Source organism: Oncorhynchus mykiss, chromosome 8 (genome assembly GCF_057628025.1).
Source record: "Oncorhynchus mykiss isolate SJ-2025 chromosome 8, ASM5762802v1, whole genome shotgun sequence".
NCBI lineage: Eukaryota > Metazoa > Chordata > Actinopteri > Salmoniformes > Salmonidae > Oncorhynchus > Oncorhynchus mykiss.
Window position 1 is genome coordinate 19,946,648 of NC_143029.1, and position 16,312 is coordinate 19,962,959.

At 45.0% G+C, this 16,312-nt stretch overlaps 1 pseudogene across 1 annotated transcript in view; it reads left to right on the plus strand.

Annotated features, from left to right (window-relative positions):
* Positions 1–16,312, plus strand: part of LOC110529202 (laminin subunit alpha-2-like) — a 167,588-nt pseudogene that overhangs the window by 18,468 nt on the left and 132,808 nt on the right. Inside the window, exons 4-11 of the transcript XR_016482752.1 lie at positions 1,778–1,890; positions 10,988–11,231; positions 12,653–12,835; positions 13,372–13,460; positions 13,708–13,817; positions 14,018–14,076; positions 14,236–14,323; positions 14,439–14,599. The product of XR_016482752.1 is annotated as a laminin subunit alpha-2-like (transcript). The remainder of the gene's footprint in view (positions 1–1,777; positions 1,891–10,987; positions 11,232–12,652; positions 12,836–13,371; positions 13,461–13,707; positions 13,818–14,017; positions 14,077–14,235; positions 14,324–14,438; positions 14,600–16,312) is intronic.

Genomic DNA, 16,312 nt, shown 5'->3' on the forward strand with positions numbered 1-16,312 from the left:
TGGTGTGACCTTTTCTGTCACCGGAATAAATACGGTTGTGCTAAACCCTCTGCTCTCTGCGCCTGACTCCACACCCACTACTCCTAGACTGTGAAGAACAGGGGTGGCAGCATCATGTTGTGGGGGTGCTTTGCTGCAGGAGGGACTGGTGCACTTCACAAAATAGATGGCATCATGAGGTAGGAAAATTATGTGGATATATTGAAGCAACATCTCAAGACATCAGTCAGGAAGTTAAAGCTTGGTCGCAAATGGGTCTTCCAAATGGACAATGACCCCCAAGCATGCTTCCAAAGTTGTGGCAAAATGGCTTAAGGACAACAAAGGCAAGGTATTGGAGTGATCACAAAGCCCTGACCTCAATCCCATAGAAAATTTGTGGGCAGAACTGGAAAAAGCATGTGCGAGTAAGGAGGCCTACAAACCTGACTCAGTTACACCAGCTCTGTCAGGAGGAATGGGATAAAATTCACCCAACTTATTGTGGGAAGCTTGTGGAAGGCTGCCTGAAATGTTTGACCCAAGTTAAACAAATGAAAGGCAATGCTACCAAATACTAATTGAGTGTATGTAAACTTCTGACCCACTGGGAATGTGATGAAAGAAATAGAAGCTGAAATAAATCATTCTCTCTACTATTATTCTGACATTTCACATTCTTAAAATAAAGTGGTAATCCTAACTGACCTAAAACAGGGAATTGTTACTTGGATTAAATGTCAGGAATTGTGAAAAACAGAGTTTAAATGTATTTGGCTAAGGTGTATGTACTGTACACTTCCGACTTCAACTCTACATCTTTGGTTGTGTCCCAAATAGGGTTGGACTGTGTCCCAAATATCTCCCTATTCTTTTTATAGTGCACTACTTTTGAACAGGACCCATAGGGCTCTGGTCAAATGTAGAGCACTATGTAGGGAATAAGGGGTCATTTGGGACGCATCTCAAGCCTCCATGAACCAACTAAGCAGTGTAGGTTAGAGTCCAGGGAGCAGGCAGCACAGATATCAGAAAGACTGACGGACCAGATAGACAGACAGACAGACAGACCTTGTTCAGTAATTACACAAGTCTTTCAGAAAGGTCATTGCTCTGTAAATGCTTTTAGACAATAATTATTGGCGAAGAGGGCTTCCTGTCTGGAAGAAAAGAGAAGAAATGGACTTGTCATCATTTATCTTGTCTCATCGTTCTATAATGAGACTTTCATTTTTCTGGTAATTTCAGGTCTGACTGAAAGGACATTTTTGTTAATTTACATTTAGCTTGTCATTGTGGGCACTCCTGATATGAAATACTATACATTCCCACCATATTAGTACGTCATTAGGGAGAGACAATGTTTGAGTCCATATTTTCCTCATCCACATCTTACAACTGCATGCCTGGTGAGTAATTAGCCATGTAAGAATCACCCTGAACATGACCATGTTATAAGCAGATTCGTACTCCTTATTGTGAATCAATTGGAAATGCATTAAATGAATGATTTATCTCATAAATGGTAGACAAACTATTAAACTGCGTAATCAAGAGGGCAACTTTAATCATTTAATGCTCCATAAGCAACGTTTCCTCATTAGCAGGCTCCTTACAGTTTCCATGGTTTCTAACTAGCACTGAAATGTCAGAAATAAGTAGCCTATGATTGAGAGTGTTCAATCATCTGATATCCAGCAGCTCTTAAGTGACAAGTCACACGCTAACTCATTGCTCCTATCTTCAAACACTGTCTCCTTAATTATAATGCTTTGTTTCATCTCATTGTTATTCCTAGAGCACCACCCGATTGAATATGCCATCGATGGGACTAACAGATGATGGCAGAGCCCCAGCATTAAGAACGGCATGGACTACCATTACGTCACTATCACTCTGGATTTACAACAGGTAGGCCCAGATATGTTAGTGCTGTACAGCTAACTCCTCTGGTCGTTGTCTGGCATGACAATAACCATAGGAGTTGGCAAGATGGCACAAACAGATCTGGGACCAGGCTCACTGTAAATCCTATTGAAACTGTAAAGCCACTTGTCAGCCAAGTTCCCAGACCAGGTCCACAGTGTAGCTTAATTGACTTGGCAGCCTTATGTGATACATAATCACACGTTTGTTTAGTCCGGTTTGGATAGAGTGTTTGTAAAGATGCTGGCTGTAGACTTTGAAATGCTATGAGATATTATGTGTAACTCATCATATGAGATGCACAAGTGGCTGGGAAGAGGGTTGTTGTAGTTGAACTGTGTGTAACCCCATGGCTGTGTAACTCTATCTGAAAAAACAGTTATGGATTTCAAGCTCTCTCAGGAGAGGAACAGTACCACTGAATCACACCAACATTAGTTGTGTTTCCATATTCCCTCTGTCAATTACTTGACATGAAAAATAAATGAAAAGTTTCATACAAATATTTTCTTGGACACTGACACTACAGCGATCACTTTCTAAAATTGCTATGTTTTTCTTACCAGCAAACCGCCCACTTCGTTGCACTCTTGCTCAACACAATATCTCAGTTGCAGTGAAAATGGGATTTAGGCTAAGAGTGCAGCCCTCCTTAGAACAGTTTGAGATGATAACTAGCGGAAACATAGCATGAAGGTAGTTGTGTTTATGCCCATCATTATTTCAATTGACACACTTGAGAGGGTGTCTGGACTGCTGATTTCTTCCTTGTGTACCCTTTAAGCATATGTATTCCGTAAGAGACTGCACTTCCTCATATCAGCATGATGTCTCTGTAATGACTCCTCTACTATTGACCTACAACAGGAAATTATTCAAACCAATGGAGACTCTCTGAATACAATACAGCAGCTGGATCTCTGTGACTTCTGGGTTTAAGGGCTGGTAGTGTGTGTGTGTGTGTGTGTGTGTGTGTGTGTGTGTGTGTGTGTGTGTGTGTGTGTGTGTGTGTGTGTGTGTGTGTGTGTGTGTGTGTGTGTGTGTGTGTGTGTGTGTGTGCATGTGCGTCTATTCATGTGTGTGTGTGTATGCTTGCGTGTGAGAGAGCAAGAGAGAGAGAGGAACAAAAGGAGGGGGATCCTGAGGCTAGATTGTGATTAGTTTGGTACTGGGTATGGTAACTCAGCCTTCCTCCCAAGGCCTCTGATATGATCAGGGGTGAGCGTGAAGACGTGGCCCCGCTCCCAGCGCCTCCACGGCTGGTGATTCATGGGAGTTTGTCTCTGGCTGAGTTATTATGCTTAGGGTCAGAGTGTGGCTCTCAGTAGACGCAGGGGAAGGGTCCCTGTCTGTGTCTGTCTCTTTCCCTTCCAGGAAATAGACATGCAAACATGTCTCCTTCATCAACCTGTCATGTTACACAGGAGACGAGAGCAGGGTCACTCCGGAATTAATGAAAGTGTCACTTACACTGTTGAATTAAATATAATATACAATAATATACAATGAAACAAAGTTGGGACCCTGGAATAAAAAAAATAGAGATGGATGAAAGGGATCAGATTATGTGGAAAAAATCTCTGGTTATTCTACCAGGAGTAAGCAACCAAAGACGGAATGCGTAACATAGCAACTAGAATATGAACAGTAGAGAAAAGTACGTAATTTAATTTAATGCACATCCAGTTGAAGTCAGAAGTTGACATACACCTTAGCCAAATTGTCACATTCTGACCGTTATTTCCTTTGTTTTGTCGTTATTTAGTATGGTCAGGGTGTGAATTGGGGTGGGCAGTCTATGTTTGTTTTTCTATGATTTTGGGATTTCTATGTTTCGGCCTAGTATGGTTCTCAATCAGAGGCAGGTGTCGTTAGTTGTCTCTGATTGAGAATCATACTTAGGTAGCCTACGTTTCACTGTTTGTTTGTGGGTGTTTGTTTCCGTGTCTGTGTTTTTCACCACACGGTACTGTTTCGGTTTTGTCATTTCACGTATTCATTTATTGTTTTTGTATTTCGTAGTGTTCAGTGTTTTTGTTATTAAAAACGATATGGACACATACCACACTGTGTTTTGGTCCGATCCCTGCTACTCTTCAGACGAAGAGGAGGAAAACCCTTACAGAAACACCCACCAACCAAGGACCAAGCGGCGTGGTAACAGACAGAAGCAGCAGCAGCGGCCAGCATCACAAGACTCCTGGACTTGGGAGGAGATTTTGAACGGAGAAGGACCCTGGGCACAGGCTGGGGAATATCGCCGCCCCAAAGCAGAGCTGGAGGCAGCGAAAGCTGAGTGGCGGCGATATGAGGAGGCAGCACGGCAGCGCGACAGGTACGAGAGGCAGCCCCCCCAATTTTTTGGGGGGGGAGCACACGAGGAGGAGTGTGGCTAAGCCAGGTAGCAGACCTGAGCTCACTCCTCGTGTTTATTATAAGCAGCGCATTACTGGTCAGGCACCGTGTTATGCGGTTAAGCGCACGGTGTCGCCAGTATGTGCCCATAGCCCGGTGCGCTATAGGGCAGCCCCCCGAAAGTGTCATGCGAGTGTGGGCATCCAGCCAGGAAGTATGGTGCCTGCTCCGCGTGTCTGGTCGCCGGTACGCCGTTTCGGTCCAGGGTATCCTGTATCTGCGTGCTGTGTCTCCGGGGCGTTGGGAGGGTGCAGTGCGTCCTATGCCTGCGCTCCGCTCATGCTGGGCAAATGTGGGAGTGGAGCCTAAGGGAGAGGTGCACGTAGTAGGCACTATATCTCCAGTGCTTACCCACAGCCCGGTTCAATCTGTGCCTGCACTCTGGAGGGTCCAGGCTAGAGTATTTATCCAGCCTCGGGGAGTGGTGCCAAGGCTGCGCACCAGAGCTCCAGTGCTCCCCCACAGCCCAGTCCTTCAGGTGCCTCCTCCTAACACCAAGCCTCCTGGAGGTCTCCCCAGCCTGGTGGGTCCTGTGGCAGCCTCACGCACCAGGCTGTCTCTCTGTCCCTCCCTACAGGTGCTCCCGTCTGTCCAGAGCTGCTAGAGTCTCCTGTCTGTCCAGAGCTGCTAGAGTCTCCCGTCTGTCCAGAGCTGCTAGAGTCTCCCGTCTGTCCAGAGCTGCTAGAGTCTCCCGTCTGTCCAGAGCTGCTAGAGTCTCCCTTCTGTCCAGAGCCGCTAGAGTCTCCCTTCTGTCCAGAGCCGCTAGAGTCTCCCGTCTGTCCAGAGCCGCTAGAGTCTCCCGTCTGTCCAGAGCCGCTAGAGTCTCCCGTCTGTCCTGAGCCGCCAGAGCCGGCAGTCTGTCATGAGCCGCCAGATCCGCCAGTCTGTCATGAGCCGCCAGATCCGCCAGTCTGTCATGAGCCGCCAAAGCCACCAGTCTGTCATGAGCCGCCAGAGCCGGCAGTCTGTCATGAGCCGCCAGAGCCGCCAGTCAGCTTGGAGCCGCCAGTCAGCCAGGAGCTGCCAGAGCCGCCAGTCAGCCAGGAGCTGCCAGAGCCGCCAGTCAGCCAGGAGCTGCCAGAGCCGTAAGTCAGCCAGGAGCTGCCAGAGCTGCATGACACGCCGGCGATGCCAGAATCGCCCTTCACTCCGGAGCTGCCGGAGTCGTCTTTCACCCGGCGCTGCCGGAGTCTCCCGCCTGTCCGGCACTGCCGGTATTTCACGTCCACTCGGGACCCATTTCTAGGGTCCCCAGTCCGAGGTCGGCGGCGAGGGTCGCCGTGGTTAGGAGGCCACGGAGGCGGACAATGAGGTGGAGAAAGACTGTGGTGAAGTGGGGTCCACATCCCGCGCCAGAGCCGCCACCGCGGACAGACGTCCACCCAGACCCTCCGCTATAGGTTCAGGTTTTGCGGCCGGAGTCCGCACCTTTGGGGCGGGGGTCACGTTCTGACCTTTATTTCCTTTGTTTTGTCATTATTTAGTATGGTCAGGGCGTCAGTTGGGGTGGGGAGTCTGTTTGTCTTTCTATGATTTAGAAATGTCTATGTTTCGACTTAGTATGGTCAGAGGCAGGCAGGCTCAATCAGAGGCAGGTGTCGTTAGTTGTCTCTGATTGAGAATCATACTTAGGTAGCCTGGGTTTCACTGTTTGTTTGTGGGTGTTTGTTTCCGTGTCTGTGTTTTTCACCACACGGTACTGTTTCGGTTTTGTCATTTCACGTATTCGTTTATTGTTTTTGTATTTAGTAGTGTTCAATGTTTTTGTTATTAAAAACGATATGGACACATACCACACTGTGTTTTGGTCCGATCCCTGCTACTCTTCAGACGAAGAGGAGGAAAACCCTTACACGCTGCGTTTTGGTCCGTCCGTGCTACACCTCCTCTTCAGACGAAGAGGAGGAAAACCCTTACACAAATACATTTAAACTCAGTATTTCACAATTCCTGACATTTAATCCTAGTAAAAATTCCCTGTTTTAGGTCAGTTAGGATCACTACTTTATTTTAAGAATGTGAAATGTCAGAATAATAGTAGAGAGAATGATTTATTTCAGCTTTTATTTCTTTCATCACATTCCCAGTGGGTCAGAAGTTGACATGCATTCAATTAGTATTTGGTAGCATTACCTTTCAATTGTTTAACTTGGGTTCAAACGTTTCGGGTACCCTTCCACAAGCTTCCCACAATAAGTTGGGTGAATTTTGGCACATTCCTAATGACAGAGCTGGTATAACTGAGTCAGGTTTGTAGACCTCCTTGCTCGCACACGCTGTTTTCAGTTCTGCCCACAAATTTTCTATGGGATTGAGGTCAGGGCTTTGTGATGGCCACTCCAATACCTTGCCTTTGTTGTCCTTAAGCCATTTTGCCACAACTTTGGAAGTATGCTTGGGGTCATTGTCCATTTGGAAGACTCATTTGCGAGCAAGCTTTAACTTCCTGATAAATGTTTTGAGATTTTGCTTCAATATAATCACAATTTTCATACCTCATGATGCCATCTATTTTGTGAAGTGCACCAGTCCCTCCAGCAGCAAAGCACCCCTACAACATGAAGTTGCCACCCCCGTGCTTCACGGTTGGGATGGTGTTGGGATGGTGTCCTTCGGCTTGCAAGCCTCCTCTTTTCCTCCAAACATAACGATGGTCATTATGGCCAAACAGTTCTATTTTTGCTTCATCAGACCAGAGGACATTTCTCCAAGAATTACAATCTTTGTCCCCATGTGCAGTTGCAAACCGTAGTCTGGCTTTTTATGGCGGTTTTGGAGCAGTGGCTTCTTCCTTGCTGAGCGGCCTTTCAGGTTATGTCGATATAGGACTCGTGGGATTGATTTGCACTCTTCACACTAAAGTATGTTCATTTCTAGGAGACAGAACGTGTCTCCATCCTGAGCGTTATGACGGCTGCGTTGTCCTTTGATGTTTATACTTGTGTACTATTGTTTGTACAGATGAACGTGGTACCTTCAGACATTTGGAAACTGCTCCCAAGGATGAACCAGACTTGTGGAGGTCTACAATTTCTTTTGATTTCCCGTGATATCAAGCTAAGAGGTACTGAGTTTGAAGGTAGGCCTTGAAATACATCCACAGGTACACCCCCAATTGACTCAAATTACGTCAATTAGCCTATCAGAAGCTTCTAAAGCCATGACATCATTTTCTGGAATTTTTCAAGCTGTTTAAAGGCACAGTCAACCTAGTGTATGTAAACTTCAGACCCACTGGAATTGTGATACAGTGAATTATAAGTGAAATAATCTGTCTGTAAACAATTGTTGGAAAAATGACTTGTGCCATGCACAAAGTAGATGTCCTAACCAACTTACCAAAACTATTGTTAACAAGAAATGTGTGGAGTGGTTGAAAAACGAGTTTCAATGACTCCAACATAAGTGTATGTAAACGTCCGACTTCAACTGAAATAAACGTGGAATTTACCCAAATACTGTATCTGAGTGGTAATTATGCAGACAGAGAGAGTCTCACTGAGGGCATCAAGCTTCCATAAATCATACCTGCCCATGTTTAGTTAACGATTGAAATCTGACACAAGAAGTGTCGAGGTAGCAATTTTGCAATGCTAATTTTGCCTTGCTCATCTCTGTCCGGCCTTTCACAGCGGTGATGGAATCACTTTAACTATACACATTGTCCCGGCTCAAACTGTTTTGCAGATTATGGAGTTTAAAGGAGATTAGATTTAAGTAAAACAGTTATGTAATGTCCCATATGACATGAAGACTAAACAATTGCAGAGATAATAGGCCTACTTCTTATATGGCCAGTATACCATGGCTAAGGTCACAACGCAACGCAGAGTACCTGGATACAGCCATTAGTCATGGTATATTGACCATATATTGTACCACAAACCCTCAAGGTGTCTTATTGCTATTTGTCACGAATCTCGCCGAAGATGGTGCCTCTTCCTTTTCGGGCGGCGCTCGGCGGTCGTCGTCGCAGGCCTATTAGCTGCCATCGATTCCCTTTCCATTTGTTTCTGTTTATTGGGTTTAATTGGGTACACCTGTTTTGAGTTAGTGTTTGTTTGTAGGCTATTTAAGGCCGCTGGGTATTTGTGCGGGCTTGTTTTCTGTTATCTAGTGTATGAGTGTTATCAGTATTTTTCCAGACAGTTTTAGTCCGTTGTATTTTGGGACGGGTTGTTTCATGCGCCCTGGTGTTTTGCATGTCGTGGCTCCACAGTCTATGGAATAAAATATCCACGTACTGAATTACCTGCTCTCTGCTTGACTCCTCCACTCACCACTGTTAGAAGTTGTAACACTATTATAAACTGGTTACCAACATAATTAGATTTACACAGTAAATATAAATGTTTTTTTCATACCCATGGTATATGGTCTGATATACCACAGCATTTAGCCAATCAGCATTCAGGGCTCGAACCACCCAGTTTATAATGAGGGTTATATACCAAGGTTCTACTATTGCTATTTCACCATGAATATGGATTAATCAGTAGTTGCATGCAGTAGATATTGATTGAGAATAATTTAATTGATATCCTCTGATGCCAACCGTAAACACCCAACATCCATTTTGTGTTTTGCCTTTATGGCCCTTTTTACAACAACATTTGTCACAAAGGTCTTTACAGTAACCCGGCCAAGAGCCCAAAAGGGCAAGCAAGCAGAAGTACAGGGGCAAGGAACAACTCCCTATTAAAATCTGTCACTCCCTCCCTCATGGTTGGGCTAGCTTTGTCCATGGCCCTGTATGCAAAGTGTTTTCGCCATCAGTGTCCTGTAAAATGTAATCCTATTTGTGCTCCATTCAGGCACATTTCCCCGGCGGCCAGTCACTGTGCTTGCTGTCATCTCCTGCGGTAAATGAGTCTGTGCTGTTGGCGCTGTTGGTGATGTGTGTGAACGTATCGTTATCGCCCGTGACATCAGCACTCTCATTTCCCCCTCGTTATCCAGGAGCCCATGCTGGAGTGGAAATCTGAATAATGACAGACACTGTTGGAGGCGTGTGTGTGTGTGTGTGTGTGTGTGTGTGTGTGTGTGTGCGCGCGCGCGTGTGTCTTGGCGTCTGGGCCACTTTTCGATTAGACTGGGAATTGTAGTCATTATGCCCTGTATTTTTGCCCAGTTTGACTGACGTGGTCCAATCAGTTATTAGTTGATGTTCCAAAGGCTTTAGCGCAGACTCTCCGATGGAGATCTGATCAGGAGCATAAATATTATGGAACATTTTGGTATGTTTTTGTGTCTGATAATATGAAAAGACCCAAATAAAAAATATGAAATCCACATGGACATCCTTCGATCATGCTGTATGTCTAAGTCAGAGAAAAGATGTGTCATTCATACACAGGACGTGAGCACAGAGGTCATGTTTGAATTATATTATATATGACAGCTAACTAATCACATACTCTACATGACAGATACTTGGCATGCTATTTGTAGACATGGAGGTGTTTTGTCAGTGAGTGGCTCTGGACTTAGTTTGAAATACAACTCAGGTGTTAGCTATGTATTGTAGGGATTATTCTTTGCACCTTTGGGCACACAGAACAAACCCACACCATGGACCTCTGGAAGTTTTACTTCTACTTTACATTACACACTACTGGTATTCCCTTGTCATGTATGCTCTACATTCAGATTCTTTATAGCGACTTTTAGGAACAGCAAACCTCCTCTGACTTCATTTTTTATCAAAACAAAGAATATGTGCAAACAAACAAATATCTCCCAAATCGGCCAAAATCGTTTATTTTTCTGCGTCGTTGGGGGACAAGGGCGGCAGGGTAGCCTAGTGGTTAGAGCATTGGACTAGTAACCAGAAGGTTGCAAGTTCAAATCCTTGAGCTGACAAGGTACAAATCTGTCGTTCTGCCCCTGAACAGGCAGTTAACCCACTGTTCCTAGGCCGTCATTGAAAATAAGAATTTGTTCTTAACTGACTTGCCTAGTAAAATAAAGGTAAAAAAAGGAAACATTTAGGTGGAATGTCACCTTTCCCCTGTGCTTCCTGTTTTTCTTGAGGAGCTGTCATTTACTGCTTGATGAAATTCATATGTCCTTCGAGGGTACAGTACTGTACGTATTCCCATCATCCAGTCTTTTATTTCCAAGATCTAGTCTTTTCAGCTATTCAGTGGTGGAGTACCTGAGGGCAGATCAGCTTTGGCTGTCTCTGAATGTACCAGAACGGAGATAAAGCATGTACATAAGTTGTTCCATTGGAAACGTCAAAGGAAGGACTCCATATTGTAGAGAATACTGTACAGGAGTGGAGACCTCATAAGGATAATCTTGACCATGCTCCCTGACAGGATTGTTTATTTCAGTGTCTGGTTTTCCTATCAAACACGACTAAACTGACTTACACTTGTCTATTGTGAATGTGTCAGTGTCGTATTGAACGAGCAGATGTGTTTTCTTAATTAACCTGAATATGAAACTTCTCATATGAATCTCGGGGTCAACACATTCACAGGACACAAAGGAAGGACTTTCAAAAGAAAATAATAAACAATAATGATATATTTATATATTTAAAATAAGATATAAATATTTACAAAAAAAAGAAAACATAACAAATGGATGGACTTTCAAGATTCAATTACTTTTATAAGCTAAGCTTCTGAGTTATATCTGAATTCTACTTCCCTCTAAGGTGTACCAGATAGCATATTTGATCCTGAAGGCTGCCAACTCCCCCAGGCCAGGTAACTGGGCGCTGGGGCGTTCTCCGGACGGGGTGACCTTTACCCCCCTGGCAGTACTACGCCATCACAGACACCAAGTGCCTTAACCGATTCAACATTCTGCCCCGCACCGAACCGCCATCTTACACCCGCGACGATGAGGTTATCTGCACTTCTTTCTACTCCAACCCCTGGAGAATGGAGGGGTCAAGGGTCAGCATATAGCATCACTGAAAGGGCATAGGGGTCAGCAGTGGCGTAACAGCTACTTTTATTTAACTAGGCAAGTCAGTTAAGAACAAATTCTTATTCACAATGACAACATATCCCGGCCAAATCCTAACCCGGATGACGCTGGGCTGCCCTATGGGACTCCCAATCAAGATCGGTTGTGATACATCCCGGAATCGAACAAGGGTCTGTAGTGACGCCTCTATATGCAATGCCTTAGACCGCTGAGCCACTCGGGAGCTACAGGGACTCATTTTTAAAGTAGATATGATTATATTTGTTGAGCACTTCAAATTGCAATCCAATTTCAATTCAAATGCACAACATAAAACGTTGATTCCATTTAACTGTAATATATTAGATTCAACCATGGCCCACATGAAATAAGACCACCAGCACATTTATTCACTTGCTTCAATAGACATGTATGGAAGCCATTTGCTGCTAACATTTGATTGCCAGCTACATTAGTATTTAAGTGCTGTGGTGGTTTAATTAAATTACATCAGTCAGCTTTGAAGTCACTCACCAGCTTCTCACAATGAAATGTACATTTAGTGATTTAAGTTGTGATCAATACAGCTGCCTTAACATTATACATCTTGTTTACAAGTTAGGCATACAGTCTAGGCACATGACACATTTTATTTCCTGGTGTGCTGGTTTCCATATTTGTTTTCATTGAGGATTTGGATAAAGAAAGCCTACCTCACACAAATAAATATACACACATCAACACACGCTCACTATGCAAACAGCAACATTGCCTTGATCAGCTGTGTATCGGAGCAACTCCTTTTAATTGTGAGAACTGATCGCACAGTCTGCTCCCACTGACAGTAATGAAGCAGTACAGTCAGTACCCCCCCCCCCCCCCCCACACACACACACCCCACCCCAACCCCACCCCACCCCCACCCCCACCCCCAGGTCTGCTCAGACAATCAGGAGCTCCTGTCATCCTGCTCCTTTTAGATAGTGACAGAAAGCGTAAAGCGTGATCACAGCGAAATCCTAATGAGTCGTAGGCGGGTGTCAAAGCATCGCAGATCTTATATTGAAATGTCACTCTCTCCGACTTCTTCAAAAACAACCAAGCTAACCACACAGCCTTAATTAGCAACCAGACACGGTTAACCCTTCATAGCTGCAAGCCAATCACTTTTTTTCTTACTAGGTCCATTAATAATGTATTTTATTCTTACCACAGCAATCGAGTGCTGTAAATGTTGTTATGGGGCTGTTTTATGGATTTGCTGAGTAGAGATTGAATTCAGTATTTGTTAAATATGTGTAGGAAAATTTGAATAGAGGTCACTAAAGAGCTCCCTTTTCCTGTATAACTTACTAAGAATCCATACCATTCGGTGCTTTGTCTCTCACAATTTGCAGCTGGGGCATAGATCCACACCTCTCTGATCAATGGAAGGCCGAGTGCCGATGACCACTCCCCGACCTTACTGAACTTCACCTCTGCACGCTACATCCGCCTACAGTTCCAGCGAATCAGAACCCTCAACGCCAACCTCATGACCCTGGCCTTAAACGATCCCCGCAATGTCGACCCAATAAGAACGAAGCAACGTGTTGATGACCGCACATCACGATCACTTTCATATAGAATCATGTATTCCATCTGTGAGCCGCTAGTTTATTCCTTTCTACCCAGCACCATTGGTGAAATGGCTATGGCGGCATGTTGATTACATTGCGCTCACCAGACAGATGGGTCTTAATTAAAAATGGCTATAATTAAGAAATCTGTTCCTTACTGAGCAACATCCACCTCATCATGTGTTGACTTTGGCCTACACAATCAGTCACCCAGTGAGCTCTTGTGTGACACATAATTACCGGACAGATTGCAGGGCTTATATTGAGCTAGGAATTTATCATTTACAAAATACTGTTCAATTTAGTCATACCAAAGGGACATAAATTATGAAATTGTGGATAAAATTATCTCTCACTCCCTCAGAAATAAACACAGAATACCAATGAGTGTCTTTGAATAAACTAGACTGTGCTGTAGCTTTGTAGAAGTAGCCAGTATATGATAGAAATATTAATGCCAGTGATCTCCATTTTTCTCAACTTGTTTCTTTTTTGTTTGTATTTCCAGTATTACTACTCAAAGACAGTTGGAGGGATGTGTAGCTGCGATGATCATGCTAAAGCCTGTCCCCTGAACAACCAGACCAAGGTATGTCAGTCAATTTACATTCTCTATGGCCCCTTCTCTACATTGTAATCATACAGTGAGCTAGATTTTCTCTCCCTGGGCACAGTTCACGTACCGTTTGATAGAGATATCAAAGAGAAACACAATACTTCTTAACCTGCAGCCCTCGTGTGAAGTGTGCTCCAGTTGTCTCTTGGGTGAAAAGATCTGAGTCTTTCCTTCAGTGACGATGACACTGTAACATGGCGTCATTTGATTCCCTGTCATGAATTTCAGTTGTGAGTGTGAACACAACACGTGTGGGGAGAGCTGTGACCCCTGTTGCCCCATCTACAAGCAGAAACCCTGGATGGCTGGGACCTTCCTAACTCATCACAACTGTGAGAGTAAGACCACACAGTGATAAACTTAAGCATTAAGGCCCGAGGGGGTGTGGTATACCACAGCTAAGGGCTGTTTTCGATACAGGCCTTAGCTGTGGTAAATTGGCCATATACCACAAACCCCTGAGGTGCCTTATTGCTATTATAAACAGGTTTCCAACCTAATTAGAGCAGTAGAAATACATTCATACATTCAAATACAGTTTGTCATAGCCGTGGTATATGCCAGACCTGTGCTGATGGCTACTACAGAACCACTGGGGTATGTACTGGTACTGTTGATCCTAGTTGACTAGGATCCAAGCAATGACTGAAGCGCATATTAGTGAATACTAAATATAAATCTCACCATAGCTTTGTATCGTGACTAGGGTTAAGAGTTTTTCCTGGCCTGAGTCTCTTGCTCCCCTGTTCTCTCCAGGTGAGTCTAGAGACCTTAGACCCATGTCAGCTCAGCTCCTGTGACCCAGCAGGCTCCCCAGCATGTGTCCCAGACCAGTCCCAGACCAGTCTCAGGCTGAAGGAGGTAGGCTACTACTTAACCACCCACCACAGTTCTCCTCTCTACGCTGATCTAGCTGCCATATGTTTATTGCTGAAGCCTCCCCCCGTCTGGTCCAACAGACCTCACGGCTGGATCCTGCCACTGTAAGCAGGGTTACGGGGGACAGCAGTGTGACAGGTGTGCTTTCGGCTACAGTGGCTACCCCAACTGTGTCCGCTGTAACTGCAGTCTAGATGGAAGCCTAAACAAGGACCCTTGCCAGCTGCCCTGTGTCTGCAAGGTAGGCCATTCTCTCCTCCTCCACCCCCATCTTTCTGGCCTTTTCTCATTAGGGCTCTCCTCTGACTTCACTCCTCTGTTACCCGGAAACCGATGAGTGATCAAGGAAATGTCAATTTGTTAGTAGGCGAACGGAACAGTGTCTTCCCCTCCACGATAGCCACCTTTCATCAAGGATAGTCTTCCGTATTCTACTTGAGTCCCTCGTGGAAGAGTTAAAAAATATGCCACACCCCTTTTGAATCAGCTTTTGTTTTGTCTGAGGATAAAGCATGCACATGTTTAAAAACAATAATAATCATCCCTTCTTCCAATCCTCCCACACCACCAGAACCAATCCATTCAGTGTCAGGGGTGGACACATCAGCGCGATACGTTATGCCTTCGTAGGGCCAACAGCTCCGAGTCCCCTCAAGTTCTTCTCACTAATTGCTCCAGCATATAATTTGACTTATCATTTTGTGTTCAAGTTAGCCGGCTACTTCCTCCACTGCTATTGTGCACACTCATGTCATACACATGTCATACCCTGGGCAAGTTTCACTCTTTCACTAGCCAATTATACCATCTCACTGCAGGGATGTCAAGGAGCACCGGTGAACTTTGCTCTCTATTGGTCTAATTATTGAGCTGGGGGGAGGATGTGCAGTCAAATATTGCATTTCGTTGTGTCTCCAGCTGAGTCAGATGCTACTGAAACTTTTCTCCCACTTAATGAGAGAGAGAGAGAGAGAGAGAGAGAGAGAGAGAGAGAGAGAGAGAGAGAGAGAGAGAGAGAGAGAGAGAGAGAGAGAGAGAGAGAGAGAGAGAGAGAGAGAGAGAGAGAGAGAGAGAGAGAGAGAGAGAGAGAGTAATAGGAAGGGTGTGGGTCCAGGACTAGAGCAGAAACTCTGGAGAGTGGGTGAGTGTCAATGCTGACATCACCAGGGGGTGAAGCCTATCCCCAAACGTGTACGTTGCTCATCACCCCAGAGCATCTGCACAACCACTCCCACCTGAGGAAGCAGACAGCAGGGATGTTTGCCAAGTCTCTGAAGGACTTGGTAGACAAACACCCCATGCCGCACTGGACAGAGGACCACCCAGAGACCCCTACCAGACCACTGAACCACCAAAGACCCACAGGCCCCCTCAAGGCCCCACCCAGCCTACTACCCCAGACCACCACCTCTACCAGACCAGAGAGGAAGCCCCCCCGTCCCAGACCTGGCCCTCCTCCACTCCACAGGGCCCAACAGCAGGACCAGCGCAGCTACGCAGAGGTCGTCAGAGGACAGGAGAACCCTGTAGGATTAAGTTAGATTAAACAGCTCCTCCAATACATCTGCACTAAACTGCACTAAACGCGCACACACACACGGGCCCATGCATGCACACACACACACCTATTGTACTAAAAGTTTACTTTTTCAATTAATAGGAATATACAGTATATATAGAGAGAGAGAGGGAGAGGGAGAGAGAGAGAGAGAGAGAGAACAGTTTTTTGTTGTTGTTGTTATCCTGTTATTCTCACTCTTAACTTAATAGTTAGTAGTTACTGTATTTCTGACTGTGCTATTCTTTCTTTTTGCAACATGAAATCACTATCAGTTAGCATGTGGAACATTCAGGGCCTAAACTCATCACCCTTTAGACTGAAGAGTTTAGCACTGGAGTTGTTGACATCATCATTCTGCAGGAGACATGGTGTAAGGCAGACATTCTTATTCAC